The sequence below is a fragment of the Salvelinus sp. IW2-2015 genome, linkage group LG22 (genome assembly GCF_002910315.2).
Source record: "Salvelinus sp. IW2-2015 linkage group LG22, ASM291031v2, whole genome shotgun sequence".
Taxonomy (NCBI): Eukaryota; Metazoa; Chordata; class Actinopteri; order Salmoniformes; family Salmonidae; genus Salvelinus; species Salvelinus sp. IW2-2015.
Window position 1 is genome coordinate 6155148 of NC_036862.1, and position 23578 is coordinate 6178725.

At 44.4% G+C, this 23578-nt stretch overlaps 1 protein-coding gene and 1 pseudogene across 1 annotated transcript in view; one reads left to right on the plus strand and one right to left on the minus strand.

Moving 5' to 3' along the window:
• LOC111949708 (uncharacterized) overlaps window positions 1-23578 on the plus strand; it is a 387379-nt gene that overhangs the window by 227813 nt on the left and 135988 nt on the right. The window lies entirely within an intron of this gene.
• Window positions 20959-22361, minus strand: LOC111949948 (gem-associated protein 7-like; annotated as a pseudogene).

Here is a 23578-nt window from a genome sequence, read left to right on the forward strand (position 1 = left end):
ACACAGAAAGGTACATTACAGTAGGCTACTCACAGAAAGGTACATACAGTAGGACTACTCACTGAAGGACATAGTGAGTAGTCTACTGTATGTACCTTTCAGTGAGTAGCCTACTGTATGTACCTTTCTGTGAGTAGTCTACTGTATGTACCTTTCAGTAAGTAGCCTACTGTATGTGTAAAGAGAGTACGAGTACCGCTCCCTCCTGATTCAGCTCTTACCGAGGCTCGAACCGAGGCTCTGCCTTGCAAACACACGTGACCACCCTCCTGAAGTGTCTTACCCAATTGTGCCACCGAAAATACTTCAGGCTGAGGAGTGAGTTTCATAGACTCCCATCTTCTACATATGGACCCTTCAGTTAGAGCAGGCTAGTGTAAGGACCCTTTATCACACGAGCAGTGGTAACTCCACTTCTGCCTCCAGGTTTCCCGTCCTCTGGAACAGACGTCCGCTGTCCCACGTCCCCCTCCACATTCCGACGGGGGTGGAGGAGCTTTTAAAGTAATACCTCACCGCTCTCTTAACAAGCCGACCGGAGTCTTCCCCCCCACCATCCCTCGATCCTTTTCCTGTCCACGACACTGACTGGAGTCACATTTGGAGCAGAGGGGACAGAGACTAGGGCCCTTTGATCCCCATGTACCCTTCACTTCAAACTGTTACCTATATCATCATCATGGAGTACTTTGGCGTTCAGCACACACACTTTATGTACCAAATATTGTACGGTATGAACATTGTTGCCCCTTTGTGTGTGTCTGAAATAGGAAAAGTAGTCAAAGAAATGGACCTTACACACAGAGGCTTAATTCTGTTGTGGTTTGAAGAATTGAACTTCAACACGGCTGACAACCATCCAGAGACACCATGTTACTGCTCAATGAATTGCTTAATTAAAGATGTAATGGATTGTAGAGTCCGGTGGGACTGAAAATAGCATAGCCTAGGCGTAAAAGCAGGAAGTGAGGTGGGGAGAAGAGAAGAGCAGTAAAGCTGTGTTGACGATGGCGTATCTTGGGTCTTAAGTGATCCTTGGCCTCAGCAATAACACAAACAGCTGAAGTAGAGCCGTTCAGCTTGAGTATAAATGCTTCTCAGGCGATAATGGGAGAATTTACGAGCCACTTTATATCTGTGACAAAGTTCCAAACTCCTTATCTGTTYCCAACTAAACATCTGTTTGTTCAGGTAACCTCCTCATTAAACTCAGAACTGCACACACATGATGCATGACACACGTTCTTTTGACGTCACTCTGTAAGTTTATAAGGTGGCTGATGGTGTGCTCTAAAGCCTATTGTGTACTGGTATTTCTGTAGCGATATTGCCTGAAAAAATTCCATTGAAAATAGGCAACTTTTATGTACAGGTGTAGGATCTTAATTTGATCACTCTTTTGTTGCTGAGAATTTTCCTGCATGGCAGGAAATGCAAACGTGTAGCGTATTCGAGGTTTAAAAGGCTTCTAAAGTTTGTAATTGTCACTTTAAAATGTCAGACTTGATTTGCCCAAACAAAAAATGTCCATTAATTATAATACACATAATAATTCACATTTCGTGTTGCTGCAAGATCATTTTCCTGCTGTAGCAAACTGTCCCAAATTAAGATCCTACATCTGTATCTGGGGATATTTACCTTAATACGGTATTCAAAAATACATTGAAGATCAAATTAAAGTATTAATCTTTAATAATTTGAAGGAAAGATAATTGGAAGTGCACGCAGTTGCTATTAAAATGTTGAGAACAAATGATACTGGGTTTGGCCTCTGAAGGAATGACACTGCGAAAAAAAAGTGGAGTGGATGATTTGTGAGTGTTGCGTGCTGGGAAGGACAATTTGATCTTGATGTCAGAGAGTGGACTGCAGTGTGAGGGACGAGGAGGAACACAGAGGAAGACTTTCATTTACAGTTCACATTATACAATTGGGTTAAGTCATGGACCACAAAACAAACACACACGCACAGACTCTCGTGCACACAAACCACACACCATATGCAAACATTCTCACACGCACATGGTTAGACAAACACATGCTCGCATGGTCAGACAAATGCACTCATACACGCACACAAGGAGCTGATGTATTGCATTCACTGGTGATGAATTCCAAAGTGCATTTTTTGCAGAGATAAGATTCCATTCTCCTGAGCTCACTGTTTTCAAGACAGAGTAAGGGAGAGGGAGATGGTGGCAGGAGGGGGTCACTCATGGCAACACCCCTCTGGCCTCCCTCCCCCTTGTTCATTCAGACTCCCCCTCCACCACCACCTCATCGGGAGACTATGAGAGCCAACAGGTTTCCTAACTGTGTCCTATTGACTGAAACCTTCCTGCAAATGCATGACAAGACCTGCTGTACCAACACTTTCCTTTCAGGTTATATGATGAAACTCACTTTTACTTTCTCCCTAACACACACACACACACATCAATGCACAGAAACACGTGCACACACACGTGCATGCGCATGCACACACAGTCACACACACACACACTGACTGTCCGACATCCTGCCCCTCCCTCCCCCAGAAACACATTCCAATTATCATGCAAATGCTGAAGACAAGGTCGTTGAGCAGGCAAACGTGGACCAGGGTGTGTGTTGAAGATTGCGTGGGTGTGTGTGTGTACGCGTGTGGGGGGAGTGTTCGTCCTTGTTATCAAGACAAGGATTTTATAAATGTGTACGGAGGTTAGAGGAGTGGATGTGAGAGATAAACAGGGCACGTATACAACTCTCTCTCTCTCTCTCTCTAGACGTGACAGTTCACGCAGCTTTAGTATTCTGATCATAGAGTTCTGATCACGGAATTCCGAATGGGTCGTACATCTACATTTAAATGTGTCATACATCTACATTTAAATGTGTCATACATCTACATTTAAATGTCATACATCTACATTTAAATGTGTCATACGTCTACATTTAAATGTGTCATACATCTACATTTAAATGTGTCTACCGTGTCCACAGTGTGGCCGGATTCCCGTTTCACGCGCTATATTCAAATTGCAGTATATATTCTACAAACGGTGGAATAGGCAGAATATGATAATAACACAATTGAAGGCAGTAGCTAACTTCTGTAGCTTGCCAGCTAGCTAGCAAGCAACACTAAAGATATTGCAAACGGTTTAGCATATCTCTAGCCAAAATAAATAAATCATATTTCTAAATATTAGCTAGCTGGCTAGCATTTACGAGGCCAGCAAACACGTCCCTGACACGTATTTCTTCCAACATTATAATGAAAAGGTGCCTCTGTCCCAAAACACACGTTTTCTGGAGACTTGTGGGGGAGCGCTGATGTCGTCGCCCACTGTATGCGCTTTCGGTAGCCTGATTGTGTCCAGACTGAGGAGAAATCCACATGCAATGCATCCTTGAATACCTCCAGAAGTGGTAAGCCAGATCTGAACAGAAAACGACTTTTGTGCATCTAGACCTGACTTTTCAATGCGATCTTCGTATTCTGATAACAGAAGTCACATGTAAGTGTCAAGTGTAGACACGACCTCTGTGATCCCCATGACCTCTCAGAAGCGTGGCAGTCAGACTGCACTAATTCCACCACAGGGGACTTCCCCACTAGCAGCATCCAAGCTGTCTAGAGCAGGCCAATACTTTTTTTAATCATCCATCTGGTCAAACTGTCTATGCAACACACACACACACACACACACACACACACACACACACACACAATGAGTGTCTGCAAAGGATAGTGATCTCTGAGAGGAGTAAAGCATTGGCTTGATCGACTTCCCCAAAACCTGCCCACTCTCATCAACAATCGTCAGCAAAATACCTGTTTTTACTGGCGATCTCACAGAACATTGAAATAACAGATAGCTTCTTCATTCAAGGTTATACACAGTTCTGTGTTGCCTTGACGACGACCCCAAACTATGCCCTGTGTCTGGGGTGACAGGGCTGTGGTACTTCCCCTTCCTGTGTCTACTGTAATACGTACAGCTCTGAACTAAGGTCAGCTATTTATGTTTGAGGTATTTTCAGACTCCAAGATCAACAAACTGCATGTGTGAAGCAGTGCCAGAGGAGAGTGGGTGATGAACCATTGATGCATTGGCTGTATACTTTTTAACGCAGGTGCCAATACCACCATTGAGGCCAGACTAAGTCTACCTTCCTTGGCAAGCTGAGCCCACAGTAAGTAGCGTTATCAGCAGTGGTGTGTCGAAGAGTGTTTTCAGAGTCAGTTTGACTCAACTCATCTGTAGATGTTTTTTCCCTTGGTCCTCTGTTCCATTCTCATCTTTAAGGGTAAATGGGATATATTATATATCTATGATAATAATAACGACACAACAATTGTGAGACAAAAAGATAATATACATTTCAATTACACAAGATTAGATTGTGCTACTTTTAMATTTTGTACATTTGGGTGTGCTTTCTTAAATTTTTCTGACGCATCTCCAGATACACAGTGTGGTCTTTGGCAGACCAGGCTCCGTATTCACAAAGCGTCTCAGATTAGGAGTGCTGATCTAGGATCTGTCCATAAAATCAGATTAATTATGATCTAAAAGTTAAAACTGATGCTAGATCAGCATTCCTACTCGGAGACGCTTTGTGGAGACGGGCTCAGGACTATGTAAGCTTCGTCACCCTCCATTTCCATGGTGCCCATGATGTTTGTTTCCCACAGACAACATTCAGCAGTCAGTCAGTCAGTCCAGCCATCAATGCAATCTCCCCATCTGTTTATCTGTAGTGGGAACGACAAGTACATCAACCGTAAACATAACTGTCCTTAACAGACAACCAGGGATGAGAAGAGGGATGTTTGCATCTCTGCATGTTTGTGTTAACTGGTATGTCTATGTCTGTCTGTGGTAGCTGTGTGTAACATAATGCATGTTTCTCTGTGTGTGTGTGTGTGTAAGCACCTGTAGAATGCGTGTTTGTGTGTGCGTGTGTCCCAGAGTGCGTTTGCACAGCCTATGTTTACAATGTGATGCCCATGCCTCAATTTATGGAGTTGTGTGTGCATGTCCTTATAGTATATATTTGAGTAGTGTGTGTGTGTGTGGAGGGGCTAGAGGAAGGGGGGGTCTGTAATAACAGGAAGCTGGTCCTCTGTGTTGATATAAACCTGTCTGGGTGACGGGCCATCTGAAATAAATAAATAAGAACCCAGAACCCAAACTAGCGGAATGTTCTTTAAAAAAGAAACTTGAGGCCTCCCTCAAACCCAAACAGGAACACCTGCGACTCACCCCGAGCCTGGTCCGTTGTCACGACAACCACTCGCATTGTGTGTAAACAGTTTACAGTAGAACAGGGTTGGGAGCAGGGAGAAGAATGTAGCACAGAAGTGGGGGGGGATTGGGATGAGAGAAAACAGTGTGCGTGTGTGTGTGAGAGAGAGAGAGCGAGAGAGAGAAGCACAGGTTGAAGAGTTCTTTGAGTAGGAGTGGTGGTAGGGACTGAATCAGGTGGCCTTGCAGCGAGACAAGGGACACGCTATACAGCTATACAGTACACGCTATACAGTGGACACACCCACTCATTCAATGGTTTTTCTTTATTTTTACTATTTTCTACATTTTGAAACAATAGTGAAGACATCAAAACTATGAATTAATACATATGGAATCATGTAGTAACCTAAAAAGTGTTCAACAAATGAAAATATAATTTTAGATTCTTCACACTCTTGGCATTCTCTCAACCAGCTTCATGAGGAATGATATTCCAACAGTCTTGAAGGAGTTCCCACATATGCTGAGTACTTGTTGGCTGCTTTTCCTTCACTCTGCGGTCCAACTCATCCCAAACATCTCAATTTGGTTGAGGCCGGGTGATTGTGGAGGCCAGGTCATCTGATGCAGCACCATCACTCTCCTTCTTGGTCAAATAGCCCTTACACAGCCTGGAGGTGTGTTTTGGGTCATTGTCCTGTTGAAAAACAAATTAGTCCCAATAAGTACAAACCAGATGGGATGGCGTATCGCTGCAGAATGCTGTGGTAGCCATGCTGGTTAAGTGTGCCTTGAATTATAAATTCACCAGCAAAGCACCCCCACACCATCACACCTCCTCCTCCATGCTTCACCGTGGGAATCACACATGCAGAGATCATCCGTTCACCTACTCGCGTTTCCTAAAGACAGTGGTTGGAACCAAAAATCTCAAATTTGGACTCATCAGACCAAAGGACAAATTTCCACCGGTCTAATGTCCATTGCTCATGTTTCTTGGCCCAAGCAAATCTCTTCTTCTTATTGGTCCTTTAATAGTGGTTTCTTTGCAGCAATTCGACTATGAAGGCCTGGTTCACGCAGTCAATGAACAGTTGATGTTGAAATGTGTCTGTTACTTGAACTCTCTGAAGCATTTATTCGGGCTGCAATATCTGAGGCTGGTAACTCCAATGAACTAATCCTCTGCAGCAGAGGTAACTCTCGGTCTTCCTTTCCTGTGGCGGTCCTCATGAGCGCCAGTTTCATCATAGTGCTTGATGGTTTTTGCGACTGCACTTGAAGAAACTTTCAAAGTTCTTCATTTCTTAAAGTAATGATGGACTGTTGTTTCTCTTTGCTTATTTGATCTGTTCTTGCCATAATATGGACTTCGTCTTTTACCAAATAGGGCTATCTTCTGTATCCCCCCCTTACCTTGTCACAACACAACTGATTGGCTCAAACGCATTAAAAGAGCATGCTCTTTAATACAGGGTGGATGTCATTTCAATTATAGAAATAAAATTCACAGAATGGACCTATACCTTCAGATCACTGAAAATTAGCTTGTACACCATTGAAATTGTAATTTAATGTACAATTTTACTTCCAATTATTACCACAAAGATGGCTGTCGGCCCACCCAACGTTGAATGTCAACTTAAATGATATCTATTCTATTATCTATATTTCTATGATTTCAATAGGTTTCTATGGAAAATTGGCAGTGTAATTTAAAACTGATATTCCCATTCAAGTCAACATTCTCTGAGGGGTGGACCTCCAACCATCTTTTGAATGCACCATTTGAAGGTAGAAATTTCAATTTTATTCAACCGATGGTGGGCACAACACAAACACCTCAGATGATGTAAATAGGGACTAAGCTACAACATATGCAAAAATTATATGTTATGTTATACATGTTATGGGAACAAAAATGTAATTAAAACGTGATTGAAATCAAATGGAACGACCCCAAAACTTCCCAGAGTAGGAGTACTGATCTAGGATCAGGTCTCCACCTGTCCCTATAATGGTATTCATGTTAGATCAGCACTTCTACTCTGAGAGGTTTCGTGGATACAGGCCATGGTCTCAGAATCCTCTATTAAAAATCATTTATTTAACTTTTCAAAAAGCGCTTTTCATTACATAAAATAATCTCAAAGCGCATAAAAGCAAACAAACAACACATTTAAATTGAGATGATGAAGATGGAGATTGAATGTCTCTAGTTGGGTTCGGATGATGGAAAGTCCGGGAGTTGAGGTAGTTTGGATTGGAAATGTAGTGTACCGTCAGCGGAAGGGGCATCAATGGCACAACCAGGAAAAAACAAAGACAGTCTGACAAACATTCCTGGAGCTCTTCATCAGTGCACCAGACCTGCTTTTCTGACGGTCAGTTCCTCCAAACGTCTCTCCTCCTTAGATACTCTTCCTCCATTGTCGAACTTGTAGTGATAACTGGGGGATGCCACGGATGCTGAAAAGCGCACAGAAAGCCACCACATCTTGGCATTGGTTAAGAACAGTCCCTGAGCCGCCTCTGCCATCACTGGACACAGCATGCAGTCCTTGTTGTAGTTCATCCTGACAGATGAAACAAAAAAAGCAACGGGGATGAGAATATACTTTTCACCCCAATTCTGCAAATTTGAGAGTCAAGAATGTCAGGATGTCTCTACTGACAGTGACATGCCTCTGCTGCCTGTAGAGAAGCTGCTGGGTCAGAGAGGACCAGGGGATGTATGCTCCTGCAGTATCAGTGGGGTCCAGTGGGTAGTAAAAGTGCCACTCAGAAAGACAGAGCAGGTGATCGTATTTCTCCCCCAGACTGTGGGATAAAACACACGCCTCATTTGATCCATAAAATACAACAGCCAAGCTCACAACTCATGAGGCGGAATTACACACTGGATACAGAGTGTCAGTGTGTGTGAGTATGAGTGTACATGCCTGTCTGTGTGTGTGTCTGTATACAGTATGTGTGTGCGTCTCAGAATATGTGTTTCAGAATGTGTGTGTATGTGTTATTTCACTCCGTCAGAGCCCTAGCTCCAGATGTGCGGGGGTCACAGGAGGAGTTTAGCTCTCCCAGATGTGGCCAGGTGTTGCCTGTGGCATCACGCCACCAGACCCATGGCTTCCCTCCACACAGGGCTTCATCTAGCGGTCACAGGGTCATGTCTGTCTGCCTGTCTGTCCAATCAGCACTCCAGAATGGGAGGAGAGGAGGACCTGGGTAGGACAGGGCCAGGCTGAGGTCCAGCTTCACTGTGGCAGGAAAGGGACACTGAAGTTCGACACCACACACTAGTGCTGAGGAGGGAGGGAGGGAGAGCTGGGCAGGTTACGAGGAAGGGGAGTAGTAGTAGAGGTTTGGGACCAGTCAAATCAAATCAAACTTTATTTGTCACATGCGCCGAATACAACAGTAGACCTGACCGTAAAATGCTTACTTACAAGCCCTTAACCAACAATGCAGTTCAAGAAAAAGTTAAGAAAATATTTACCAAATAAACTAAAGTTAAAAATTATAAAAAGTAACACAATAAAATAACGAGGCTATATACAGGGGGTACCGGTACCGAGTCAATGTGCGGGGGTATAGGTTAGTCGAGGTACTTTGTACATGTAGGTGGGGTTGTGTATTGGAGGACGCACGACTCTCAACCTTTGCCTTTCCCGAGTCCGTACGGGAGTTGCAGCGATGGGACAAGACTAACTACCAATTGGATACCATGAAATTGGGGAGGAAAGAAGAAAGACTTTTTGTCCTAGACTTGGTGCTCCGGTACCGCTTGCCTTGCAGTAGCAGAGAGAACAGTCTATGACTTGGGTGACTGGAGTCTTTGACAATTTTTTGGCCTTTCCTCTGACACTGCCTAGTATATACAGTAGGTCCTGGATGCTTGGTCCGAGTGATGTACTGAGCCATACGCACTACTTGTTCACATTGAGAGAGAGGTTGCTGTCCTGGCACCAGACTGCCAGGTCTCTGACCTCCTCCCTATAGGCTGTCTCATCGTTGTCGGTAATCAGGCCTACCACTGTTGTGTCATCAGCAAACTTAATGATGGTGTTGGAGTCATGTTTGAACACGCAGTCGTGGGTGAACAGTGAGTATAGGAGGGGACTAAGCACGCATCCCTGAGTGGCCCCAACATTGAGGATCAGTGTGGCAGACATGTTGTTGCCTACCCTTACCACCTGGGGGCGGCCTGTCAAGAAGTCTAGGATCCAGTTGCAGAGGGAGGTGTTTGGTCCCAGGGTCCTTAGCTTAGTGATGAGCCATGTGGGCACTATGGTGTTGAACGTGGAGCTGTAGTCAATGAACAGCATTCTCACATAGGTGTTCTTTTTGTCCAGGTGGGAAAGGTCAGTGTGGAGTGTGATTGAGATTGCGTCATCTGTGGATCTGTTGGGGCGKTATGCGAATTGGAGTGGGTCTAGGGTATCCGGGATGATGCTGTTGATGTCAGCCATGACCAGCCTTTCAAAGCACTTCATGGCTACCGTGGTAAGTGCTACGTGGTGGTAATCATTTAGGCAGGTTACCTTCGCTTCTTTGGGCACAGGGACTATGGTGGTCTGCTTGAAACATGTARGTATTACAGACTCGGTCAGGGAGAGGTTGAAAATGTCAGTGGACACACTTGCCAGTTGGTCAGCACATGCTTTGATTACACGTCCTGTTAATCCGTCTGGCCCCGCGGCTTTGTGAATGTTGACCTGTTTAAAGGTCTTGCTCACATCGGCTACAGAGAGCGTTATCACACAGTCGTCCGGAACAGCTGGTGCTCTCATGCATGCTTCAGTGTTGCTTGCCTCGAAGCGAGCATAAAATGCATTTAGCTCATCTGGTTGGCTTGCGTCACTGGGAAGCTTGAGGCTGGGTTTCCCTTTGTAGTCCGTAATAGTTTTCAAGCCCTGCCACATCCGACGAGCGTCAGTGCCAGTGTAGAAGGATTCCATCTTAATCCTGTATTGATGCTTTGCCTGTTTGATGTTTCGTCTGAGAGCGTAGCGGGATTTCTTATARGCATCCAGATTAGTGTCCCGCTCCTTGAAACCGGCAGCTCTAGTCTTTAGCTCGATGCGGATGTTGTCTATAATCCATGGCTTCTGGTTGGGATATGTACGTACGGTCACTGTGGGGACGTCGTCGTCGATGCACTTAATGATGAAGCCGATGACTGAGGTGGTATACTCCTCAATGCCATTGGATGAATCCCGGAACATATTCCAGTCTGTGCTAGCAAAACAGTCCTGTAGCGTATTATCCGCGTCATCTGACCACTTCCGTATTGAGCAAGTCTGCTTTAGTTTTTGCTTGTAAGCAGGAATCAGGAGGATAGAATTATGGTCAGATTTGCCAAATGGAGGGCGAAGGAGAGCTTTGTATGTGTCTCTGTGTGTGGAGTAAAGGTGGTCTAGAGTTTTTTTCCCTCTGGTTGCACATGTGACATGCTGGTAGAAATGAGGTAAAATGGATTTAAGTTTGCCTGCATTAAAGACCCTGGCCATTAAGTGCACCACTTATGGATGAATATTTTCTTGTTTGCTTGTGGCCTTATACAGTTTGTCGAGTGCGGTCTTAGTGCCAGCATCGSTTTGTGGTGGTAAATAGACGGCTACGAATAATATAGATGAGAACTCTCTTGGTAGATAGCGTGGTCTACAGCTTATCATAAGGTACTCTACCTCAGGCGAGCAATACCTCGAGACTTCTTTAATATTAGACATTGTGCACCAGCTGTTATTGACAAATGGACACACACCCCCGCCCCTCGTCTTACCAGACGTAGCTTCTCTGCCCTGATGCATGGAAAATCCTGCCAGCTCTATATTATCCGTGTCGTCGTTCAGCCACGACTCAGTGAAACATAAGATATTACAGTTTTTAATGTCACGTTGGTTGGATAGTCTTGATCGTATATCATCCATTTTGTTTTCCAATGATTGCACGTTGGCCAATAGAATGGATGGTAGTGGAGGTTTACTCACTCTCCTACGAATTCTCAGAAGGCAGCCCGACCTCTGCCCCCTTTTTCTCCATCTCTTCTTCACGCAAATGACGAGGATTTGCGTGAAATCTTTCCTGAGAAAGCAGTAAATCCTTCGCGTCGGACTCGTTAAAGAAAAATCTTTGTCCAGTTCGAGGTGAGTAATCGCTGTTCTGATGTCCAGAARTAATTTTCGGTCATAAGAGACGGTAGCAGCAACATTATGTACAAAATAAGTAAAAAAAGAAGATACAAACAACGTGAAAAAACAAACAAAATAAGCACGAGGTTGGTTAGGAGCCCGTAACACGGCACCACCCCTCCGGCGCCATTCTCAGTTAGGAGGGTACGGGGGGGGGTGGGGGATTATGAGGGGGTGTGGAGGTGCAGAGGAGGTTGGGTGGAGGGTAGAAGGCAGTGGGGGCTAGGATGGAGGAAGATGTCATCTCCTCGTTATCTAGGTTCAGTGTTTACCCAGATTCCAGCTCTAAGATACCATCAGTAAATAAGCGGCCAGGGAGACGTGCTCTGGGACCCCGCCAAAAATGACCCGCCCCCCCTGCAAACACACACACCACACCACACACACACAACACACACACACACACACAAACACACACACCACACACACACACACACACACACACACACACCACACACACACACACACACACACCACACACACACACACACAACACTATCCGACTGCCCAACTATGAGCTCTGAGGGACAGGGGTAGGGGTTATGGGGAGCATTTCTTCTAACACTAAACAGACCAGGCCAAGCAGTACAGAAAGCCTGGATAGGCCTGGATAGAGAAACAGCTGCTCTGAGTGGGATGAACAGAGTAATAGAATCACCACTCACTTAGACATATAAAGGCGTACCACATTAAAACAGTATAACAATGATAGATCATGATCATATCAATTATAAAGACTCAATTATAAAGTGTCTTCCTCATTCTCCTTCCCACTCACCCCTCTCTCTTTCTCCATTCTCTAGTGACAGATTATCAACATCATAATGGCTCTTTCAAAATGACAGTGTAACGCGGTTTGATTCACTTCATATTGACCAAGTGGTTTTGCGTCTGCCCTCTCCTCCCCTCTCTCTTCCCATCTCTCCATCTCAGCCTCCCTCTCTCCATCTCCATCTCTCCCCGCGACAGAGTGATGAGACAGTAGAGAGCAGACAAGGTTGGGTTTCGGAGGGGACGGAAGTAACCGCGGCGTCCCACCCCGGGCCCAGAATGAGCCCACTGATGATTCACCCGCCTGCGTGACGAAGGYTGGCAACCCCAATTTGAGAGAGGGAGGAGGAGGAGAAGGATGATAAGAAGAGTGGGAAGAGGTGGAGGAGGGGACGGCGATACCTAAATCAGTCGCTCGCTAATGGGCAGATATCCTTGTCTTTGACACAAGTAAGTTAAGCCTCATGAGAAGATGGAAAGAGAGAGAGAGAGGCCAGAGGAAGTGAACGAGAAAGACACACACTACATGACCAAAAGTTTGAGGACACCGGCTCGGCGAACATCTCATTCCAAAATCATGGGCATTAATATGGAGTTGGTCCCCCCTTTGCTGCTATAGCAGCCTCCACTCTTCTGGGAAGGCTTTCCATCAGATGTTGGAACATTGCTGCGGGGACTTGCCTCCATTCAGCCACAAGAGCATTAGTGAGGTCTGGCACTGATGTTGGGCGATTACACCTGGCTCGCAGTCGGCATTCCAATTCATCCCAAAGGTGTTCAATGGGGTTRAGGTCAAGGCTCTTCCACACTGATCTCAACAAACTATTTCTGTTTGGACCTCGCTTGTGCACAGGGGCATTGTCATGCTGAAACAGGAAAGGGCCTTCCCCAAATTGTTGCCACAAAGTTGGAATCACAGAATAGTCTAGAATGTCATTGTATTCTGTAGCATTAAGATTTCCCTTCACTGGAACTAAAGGGCCCGAACCATGAAAAACAACCCCAGACTATTATTCCTCCTCCACCAAACTTTACAGTTGGCACTATGCATTAGGGCAGGTAGTGTTCTCCTTGCATCCCTCAAACCAAGATTTGTACATCGGACTGCCAGATGGTGAAGCATGATTCATCACTCCATAGAACGTGTTTCCACTGCTCCAGAGTCCAATGGTGGCGAGCTTTACATCGTTCCAGCCGGCGCTTGGCATTGCTCATGGTGATTTTAGGATTGTATGCGGCTGCTCGGCCATGGAAACCCATTTCATGAATCTCCCAATGAACAGTTCTTGTGCTGACGTTGCATCCAGAGGCAGTGTGGATCTCAGTAGTAAGTGGTGCAACCGAGGACAGACGATTTTTACATGCTACGCGCTTCAGTGGTCCCGTTCTGTGAGCTACTGTGGTGTACCACTTTGCGGCTGAGCCGTTGTTGCTCCTAGACGTTTCAACTTCACAATAACAGCACTTACAGTTGACCGTGGCAGGTCTAGCAGGGCAGAAATTTGATGAACTGACTTATTGGAAAGGTGTCATTCTATGACAGTTCCACATTGAAAGTCACTGAGCTCTTCAGTAAGGCCATTCTACTGCCAGCATTTGTGTCTATTTTTTATTTATACCTTTATTTAACTAGGCAAGTCAGTTAAGAACAAATTCTTATTTTCAAGGTCAGGCCTAGGAACAGTGGGTTAACTGCCTTGTTCAGGGGCAGAACAACAGATTTTTACCTTGTCAGCTCAGGGATTTGATCTTGCAACCTTTCGGTTACTAGTCCAACGCTCTAACCAGCCTAGGCTACCTGCCGCCCCCATGCTGTCTATGGAGATTGCATGGCTGTGTGCTCGAGTTTATACAGCTGTCAGCAACGGGTGTGGAAATAGCCGAATCCACAAATCTTTAGGGGTGTCCACATACTTTTGTGTGTATATATATTGTAGATTGAGATTGCAGTCTGGTCCGGGGAGGGGGCTGGTGGGCGTGAGTATATGTGTGTGAGATCAATTATAAGCAGTTAGGTCTACCTCCTGAAAATGTGCTTTTGATGATGGGTAAAAAAAAGATGAGTACAGGAAGGAGAGTAGAGGGGAGAAAAAGTCTCCTGTATTGTAGCAAGTACTGGAGGACGAGGGGGCGTTGGAGGGAGGAGGGACTGAGTGTTGGGAACCGTCCTCCCTTCTGTTCTTGTGGGATCGTCTGAAGATCAGTGCAGCGCTCCAGTCACAGACACAGCGTTAATGACCACAGGAAGAAAAAACTTTAAATGTATGTGATTCTGCCCCTGATAGCTTTATGAGACTGCCACTTCTCAGTGCCAGAGCGCTTTCCCTTGTAGATACATGAACAAACATCTCCTTTGCACCTCTGTTAAAATAACCAGATTTAGTCATTTAAGGGAATGCAAGAATGTCTAATGCGTTCTTGCTCATCGGACAGGAATGTTATTCAACATAACAAGATGTTGAAATAAGAGTCCTTGGCATAGCAGGGTCAGGCCTGGGCCCTTGCCCACACCGAGCTCCAACAGGAAACTGCTTCTCAGATATTGCCTGTCTACTTCCTGTTATTGTCTAATTAAAGGATTATTGCAGTGAGATCCTAGCAGCCTGGAATGGTCCGTTAATACTGTTGGACCTGTAGTTCTTTGGCCTGGACGTCTGCAATGAGGTTCAGGAGTGGTTGGGAGACCAAGGAAGGTCCCAACTTGACTGGAAGTATGAAACATTTTTATTTTCCCTTGGCCTTTGAACATCCTAAAAGCCTGTGTAGCTGATATAAATATGGATGACTCCATTTAACCCGTTTGGAGGGTTGGATGGACCCATTGACATCATGCTTATCCACAAACATACCAAAATGGCACCTTTGCTTTCCTGCCCTCCTCTGATTGGCTGAGGAATGAACTTCATAGCTTGTGAAGCGATCCAATCATCAGTTGGGAGATCTGTTGGTGGGTCATCAGCATCATAGACAGTCATTAGCAGCATCTTCCTGTGTTTAGCCCTGTGGGAATGGGAGTGGGACAGTTAGGGTTCTCTAGGCTTTGATGTAGATAAAGTGTAGATAACTTTAATCTCTGACTAATTAGTGAACCCCCTTCTTCATGTTTTTCTGTCTAGACAGAGTACATGTGACCCCCTCCCGTCCTTCCCTATTAGGTCACTCAGGAAGCAAAACTATGTTCCCCCACTTTACTATGATGTGTTGGAAAGCAGTCAACCAGCAGCTGATATGCTCAAACCATAGACTGTCTATCAACACGCTCAAACCTAGGGAAGAAAGAAAAGTTGGAATTTTAATTTATGAACATGTTTCATATACATAGCAAACATACTCAGACAACACTAATAGATTAAATATTTCCCGGGAGATGTTTGGTTCAGGAACACATACTTTACACAGATATAGTATTATATAGTATTATATAAATGAGCAGGCTTGAGGCCTCCTGGTATGAGCTAAGTGGGGTTGTTTGGGTTTGGGGCCCAGACGTCTACTTGCCTGGGTCTCTCTGCTGGCATGGTCCCCTGCCTTGGTCTTTATCTCCCTGGCCACTTGAACCGGGGAAGTGAGCCTGCCACATGAAGCGCCTGGCCCTCACAATCACTGGAGCTCCTCCAACATTCCCTCACAGGCTAGTCAAACAAACCTGGGGCATGCCGCCTGCCCGTGACTCAGTCAGTCCCCCCTCTGTCTGCTCTGCTCTGACTGCCGCACAGCGCCACAATGAGCACATTCCAGTCAACATCCCCAGCGGCCCAAGGAGCCACCGTCTTAATCTCCTGTATGGAGAAACCAAACAACAACATGTCTGATGGAGGGCACTGTGACCCAATCACCACTGTGTTTTTCATATTATTCTAATCAAGTGCAGGGCTTTTTCTACGGAGAAACTGTGGTGCTTTCCATCCACATAAAGCACATGTTTTAGGTAGCACCTCTTCTCCCCTTGTTTGAGCACAAACCGCTTGCCTCTCTAAATAAAAAAACAAGAGGCCGGAGACTGGAGAGAGCATGATCCAGGCCCCACAATAGGACAGGCTTTGGTCCTTTCAGAGCCAAGATTAACAGTGCATTCGGRAAGTATTCAGATCCCTTTACTTTTTCAAAATGTTATTATGTTACAGCCTTATTCTAAAATGGCCTCCATCATTCTTAAATGGAAGAAGTTTGGAACCACCAAGACTCTTCCTAGAGCTGGCCGCCCAGCCAAACTCAGCATTTGGGGGAGAACGCCCTTGGTCAGGGAGCTGACCAAGAACCCAATGGTCACTCTAACAGAGCTCCAGACTTCCTCTTTGGAGATGAGAGAACCTCCCAGAAGGACAACCATCTCTGCAGCACTCACCAATCAGGCCTTTATGGTAGAGTGGCAAAACAGAATCCACTCCTCAGTAAAAGGCACATGACAGCCCGCTTGGAGTTTGCCAAAAAACAAGATTCTCTGGTCTGATAAAACCAAGATTGAACTCTTTGGCCTGAATGCCAAGCGTTACGTCTGGAGGAAACCTGGCACCATCCCTACGGGGAAGCATGGTGGTGGCAGCATCATGCTAAGGGACTGGGATGTTGTCAGGTTCGAGGGAAAGATGAACAGAGAAAAGTACAGAGAGATCCTTGATGAAAACCTGCTCCAGAGCGTTCAGGACCAGACTGGGGCCAAAGTTTCACCCTCCAACAGGACAATGACCCTAAGCACACAGCCAAGACAATGCAGGAGTGGCTTAGGGACAAGTCTCTGAATGTCCTTGAGTGGCCCAGCCAGAGCCTGGACCACAATCAAACATCTCTGGAGAGACCTGAAAATAGCTGTGCAGAGACGCTCTTCATCCAACCTGACAGAGCTTGAGAGGATCTGCAGAGAAGAATGGGAGAAACTCCCCAAAAGCAGGTGTGCCAAGCTTGTAGCGTCATACCCAAGAAGACTTGAGGCTGTAATCTCTGCCAAATGTGCTTCAACTAAGTACTGAGTAAAGGATCTGACTTATGTAAATGTGATATTTCAGATGTTTTTTTTTTATACATTTGCAAACATTTCTAAAAACCATTTTTGCTTTGTTATTATGGGGTATTGTGTGTGTGTGTAGATTGATGAGGAAAAAATACAATTTAATACATTTTAGAATAAGGCTGTGSATAAAGTCAAGGGGTCTGAATACTTTCCAAATGTACTGTATACCCATGTATCTGCCTCTGTATTTTGAAGTGGAGAAAGAGGAAACGGATCCTTTTCCCCTCTCATGGTTGTATCATGTAGGACTAAGACTGTTATACCAACGTGTTTCTTTCCACTACTACACTGACGTTATGTAGGGGAAGGAGCTCCTTTCTGATGAACTCATGGACACTCATTTATTGGTACACAACAGCGTGGCTGTCTTAAAAGCTTTGAAACAGTTACACAGCCCACTGCCAGTAATGGCTACAGGAAGGCGTGGACAAAGAGCTGTGATGGGATGGTGAGTCTGCGGTACTGATGTGTTCCTGAAGCTGCTGAAAGGGTTTCACAAGAACCCAGCAAGGTGAAACCGATCTGTTTCAGGTTCCATTGACTCTTCAATTAGGTGTGTGAATTCCTCATCTGACTGCTGGCTCATTGGTAAAAGACCAAGTCCCTATTATGGCAAGAACAGCTCAATTAAGCAAAGAGAAATGACAGTCCATCATTACTTTAAGACATGAAGGGCTGCCAATCTGGAACATTTAAAGAATTTCTAACGTTTCTTCATGTGCAGTCACAAAAACCATCAAGCGCTATGATGTAACTGGCTCTCATGAGGACCACCACAGGAAAGGAAGACCCAGAGTTACATCTGCTGCAGAGGATACGTTCATTAGAGTTACCAGCCTCAGAAATTGCAGCCCAAATAAATGCTTCAGAGTTCAAGTAACAGACACATGTCAAAATCAACTGTTCAGAGGAGAGTGCGTGAATCAGGCCTTCATGGTCGAATTGATGCAAAGAAACCACTACTAAAGGACACCAATAAGAAGAGACTTGCTTGGGCCAAGAAACACGAGCAATGGACATCTGTCGTTTGGTTTGATGAGTCCAAATTTGAGATTTTTGGTTCCAACTGCAGTGTCTTTGTGAGATGCAGAGTAGGTGAACGGATGATCTCCGCATGTGTCGTTCTCACCGTGAAGCATGGAGGAGGAGGTGTGATGGTGCTTTGCTGGTGACACTGTCAATGATTTATTTATAATTCAAGGCACACTTAACCAGCATTGCTACCACAGCATTCTGCAGCAATACGCCATCCCATCTGATTTGCGCTTAGTGGGTCTATCATTTGTTTTTCAACAGGACATTGACCCAACACACCTTCAGGCCGTGTAAGGGCTATTTGACCAAGAAGGAGAGTGATGGAGTGCTGCATCATATGACCTGGCCTCCACAATCACCCGACCTCAACCTAATTGAGATGTTTGGGATGAGTTGGACCGCAGAGTGAAGGAAAAGTAGCCATTGCTCGTGTTTCTTGGCCCAAGCAAGTCTCTTATTTTTATTGGTGTCCTTTAGTAGTGATTTCTTTGCAGCAAATATACCATGAAGGCATGATACACACAGTCTCCTCTGAACAGTTGATGTTGAGATGTGTCTGTTACTTGAACTCTGTGAAGCACTTATTTGGGCTGCAATTTATGAGGCTGGTAACTCTAATGAACTTATCCTCTGCAGCAGAGGTAACTCCATTCCTGTGGCGGTCCTCACAAGAGACAGTTTCATCATAGCGATTGATGGTTTTTGCGACTGCACTTGAAGAAACGTTAAAAGTTCTTGAAATGTTCCGTATTAACTGACCTTCATGTCATAAAGTAATGATGGACTGTCATTTCTCTTCGCTTTTTTGAGCTGTTCTTGCCATAATATGGACTTGGTATTTTACCAAATAGGGCTATCTTCTGTATACTGTGCCACCCTTGCCTTGTCACAACACAACTGATTGGCTCAAACGCATTAAGAAGGAAAGAAATTCCACAAATGAACTTTGAAGAAGGCACACCTGTTAATTGAAATGCATTCCAGGTGACTACCTCATGAAGTGAGAATGCCAAGAGTGTACAAAGCTGTCATCAAGGCAAAGGGTGGCTATTTGAAGAATATAAAATATATTATCATTTGTTGAACACTTTTTTGCTTACTACATGACTCCATATGTATTATTTCATAGTTTTGATGTCTTCACTATTATTCTACAATGTAGAAAACAGTAAAAAATAAAGAAGAATCTTTGAATGAGTGGGTGTGTCCAAACTTTTGACTGGTACTGTATCTCTATACACTTTGAGTCCTCGACCTCATGCCTTATGTTAACCAGTAATGAGTAATATTGTAATTTCTCAACCCCAGCTCTCCTAAACCAAAAACTGAATCCATGAACCCCTTATGAGGCAGTCAGAGGGAAAACATATACATTCCCTAGAAGTAACTGCTCAACAGTTTTAATGGAGGAATTTATAGGCAGGGGCAGACTAAGTGGATGTGGCCATGTATTTTTGTAAGTTATCACAGACACTTGACAGGAAGTAAGAGAGGGCCACAAACAGGAAGGAGTGGAATGTGCTTCCTGTTGGATGATGGTGTTAGACAGGGCAGATTCCTTGTACCATCGTGACAGCCCCTCTCCGCTTGTAACACTGGCGCACAGGGATGTTTTTCCACTGGAATCAGGGAGAAGCAGAATCCAGGAAAGAGAAACTCAAGAGGTGATAACATTGAGAAACAGTGTGCCCACTATGCAACAAATGAGGCAGACCACCAGACTCAGTCCACAGCACAAAAATAGGATTATCGTAAAGTGACCAATCACACTCTTCTCACTCAAAGGAGACAGTAAACGAACTGTACACACAGCAACTAGCTGACACATCACTTAGTTGCCGATACACTACAGCAACGAGATTAACGTTCAGACCACTTGTGTTTTTCAGAGCTTGGACGGGACGCACATCAACGAGAGTGCGGGCTGGGAGGGAGTTGAGCACTGCTGCCACTGCCTGGGAATATGAAATTAACATTGGTCGTCCTTGAGGGCTCCCTGATTTAATCACAAGGGCCCTATGACGTCACAGGGTTTTACTCATACTTCCGAGGGGGGCTGGATGGCTATGACTCACCCTCTCATTGATGATTGTCTCCACAAAGCGGTCAGTATCATTCAGGCACAACAGCAGAGGGAGACTGCACTGCACACTGACCGCCTAATGCCATTCCAATAAAAGTATTTATTGGAGACGCACACAAACACACCTTTTAGGAAGATGAAATATTACTGATGCCTCTTCATAAGGGCGATTTGTGAGGATGACAAACTCTCCACTATTGATCACTCATGAGTTCCAACTGACAAATGTGTAAACTAAAATGTCACATTGATCCACACACACACACACACACACAACGTACGCAGAGAGCTTTGACCTTAAACACACAGTCATTTATAGCGCGTTAAACAAATGTCTTAAAGACTGGGCAGTCGAAGATCAATTAGGCTAGGTCTACTTTCTCCTCATCCATATTAACTTAGAAAACCAGAGGTCGCAATAGCATCTGGGCTGACTGGCACAATACTGGAACGTAGGCCAACGTGTCAGGGTCCTATCAAAATAAAAAAGATTAATTTGAAACTATAGGACAACCAGTGACCACTGAAAGTTAATATTTCATTCAGTGAAAGGAATACGACAACGTCGATAATACCAACACCATCTACAACATATGGCCCACTTAATCAACACATTGTGAAATTCAATGCAAGTGACAAAATGTTTATTCAAAGTAGAACAAAACAAAGATTAAGTGCATATGCCTGTTGACAATGTCATAGGCTTCAGTGGTAAACAAACGTATCTCAGCAACAGATCTTATCAGAAGGAACAAGACAAGAACCACATTGTCCTATACGCAAGGAATAATGCCAAGATTTTCAGGTTTCCAGACAATTAAATCCAAATTCCACCTGCAGACATGTTTCCTAGTCTCTTCCTATTGAAATGGACTGGACAGCCGAGAACTGCTGAGTGTCAGATAACCTGGTGGTATAAGAGCCCCCTGACATGCCTGTTGCAAAGACAGTGYTGACATCTCCCTCCAGTGGAGGCACATTGAATTGGAAACTATGAAACATCAAATCATAGACTGTATATCAGTGTTGTCAATACCTGGCTGGCCACATAAAAAAATAACATATGGCAATGGCAAGTCTCCCTCATACTCAAAGTAACAGAATAATACATGGAAACAGCTTGCTACATAATCGGCCAGACAGAACACCCTGTGTAGCAATGGAACAGTTATCAGACTCCCCCAAAACACCCTGTATGTGAAACGAAATCATATTAAAAATAACAGTTMAAATCAGATTTCTTGGATATCTGTTCAAAAACATCACAAATTGGTGAACAGCACTGTTCAGAGATCAAAGGAGTATGAAATGACATCCTGACACCTGAGCAGAGCTTCTTTCTGCACCCCAATGGGGGTATGTAGTTCCGAAATTTGGAAATTGAGCACGTCAATGTCCGAAGCTCCAAACTTTGCCTCAACCKTGACTCTCTCGTACATGTGGAATTGCACCTGCTTGYTGCAGAAAGCTTTCTCTCAAAGCCGACCGTGCCCGCTGGTCTTCTCAAATTTGGACTGAGTCAGTCCCTGTTTCAGTCGAAGCTGAAATAGTAGTTGGACACAGCGCKWTGAAACGGGGTGAGTTCGGGTCGAATCCGCGGCCATTCGGATCAGGTCCTCTCGGGAGGCGAAGCACAGATACGTGCGGTCTCATTTCGACTTTTTGTCACTCTCTGCAATCACAAAGTAGGACAGAGATGTTGGCATGATGTCCACAAAAAGTTTGAAGAAATTGCAACTAGAATCATAACGACACAAGTTAGCTACTGTAGCTAGCTGTGGTAGTTCTGCCATATTTGTCTGTGTTGTCACATTCGCTAACTAGCCAGCATGCTGTCTAATAAGAGTATGAGTACAATGCTGTAGAGCAAAACAAGCTAACGTTAGCTAGTTTATGTTCATAGCTAGCAAAGGGAAGTCACTCGTACTTAAATATTTACCGACTCAGAGTAAGAAGATTATATTTGAAGTTGGCCAAGGAGTACGTTTTATGARTGCCGTTTGAGTTGGTACGCGTACATTTTGTTGTCCCTCTGACAAATGTGACCGGAAAATGTCATGTATTTTTTGGTTCCGCAAGAGGCCACTCGACACAATCTTTGACACTGATGCCGCCTAGYGAATAAATAAGGGAGCACTCAAAGGTTGATGTGCACTGTACACCAAGGTGTTAGACAGGCTGTGACTGTAGTTAGGCTGCTGGGGCAATGTGAAGCATTTAGCCATCCTGTTTACTGTAGTGTTTGTATAAAAAATGTATTCCTCCTCCTACTACTTGATTGATCAATGAGCTTGCTCCACTGAGAAATCATTAATCAAATTGAATTAATGTGAATTTCAGGTGACATTAAAAATGAAGACACATTTGAATGTAAAGAATTGCACCCTCAAATAACTTTTTCGTGTTTTATGGCCTCACCCGTCTGAACGGTCGGCTGTGAGTGCCCTCACCCATACACTTAAGCTGATTCTTAGGTTCTGACCCTCTWCTACAGGATGTCTGGTAAGAAGAGGCGGATGAGCTTACTGTCTCCGTTCATACACACACAGTGCCAAACAAACCAAATATTCCTACATTCCTATGTCAAACCATAGGGTCAGATATACTGTATTGTACTGCTCAATAACTGCATTCAAGATTTTTCAATGTCCATTTTGTTACTTCTTTTAACATTGTTTTCCAGATTTTTGTTTTTAATCTAATGTTTTTTTTCTTCATCATTTTTTACAATGCAACCAATTTTGACTTTCAAGCTTGGCCGTGTAGTGGGAACCATTTTTCAACACTCAAGAAGTTAGATACATTATTTCAAATATATTCACTATGTCAGCAATGTTAACTTACATAGCATTATCCAGTAACCACATACACATTTAATACACATCTTAGTTTTCCACTAGTATTCCACTAAATGAAAGAAGATAGAAATGAACTTTCGACCATTGACAGCTGACAGTATTTGCTCTGACATCTTCTTCAGTTGTCTGGGATGTACGCCATGTGCTTTTTTTTGCCATGTGCTTTTTTCAACAGCTTTTCTCTTTCTTTCTCCCTCTGTTTCTTTTCGTTATAGTTCCTTGACACCTCGTCCAGGTGGGCTTTCAGGTGGGCTATAGACTGACTGGCCTAGCCTATATAGACATAAAGATCAACAATTGAGCCGTCTTTATTGTCAAGGAGGTGTTATTAGCTGGGCTAGCGTATATCAACGCCATTTTTGGACATGATAGCCTAACATTGGTTTAAA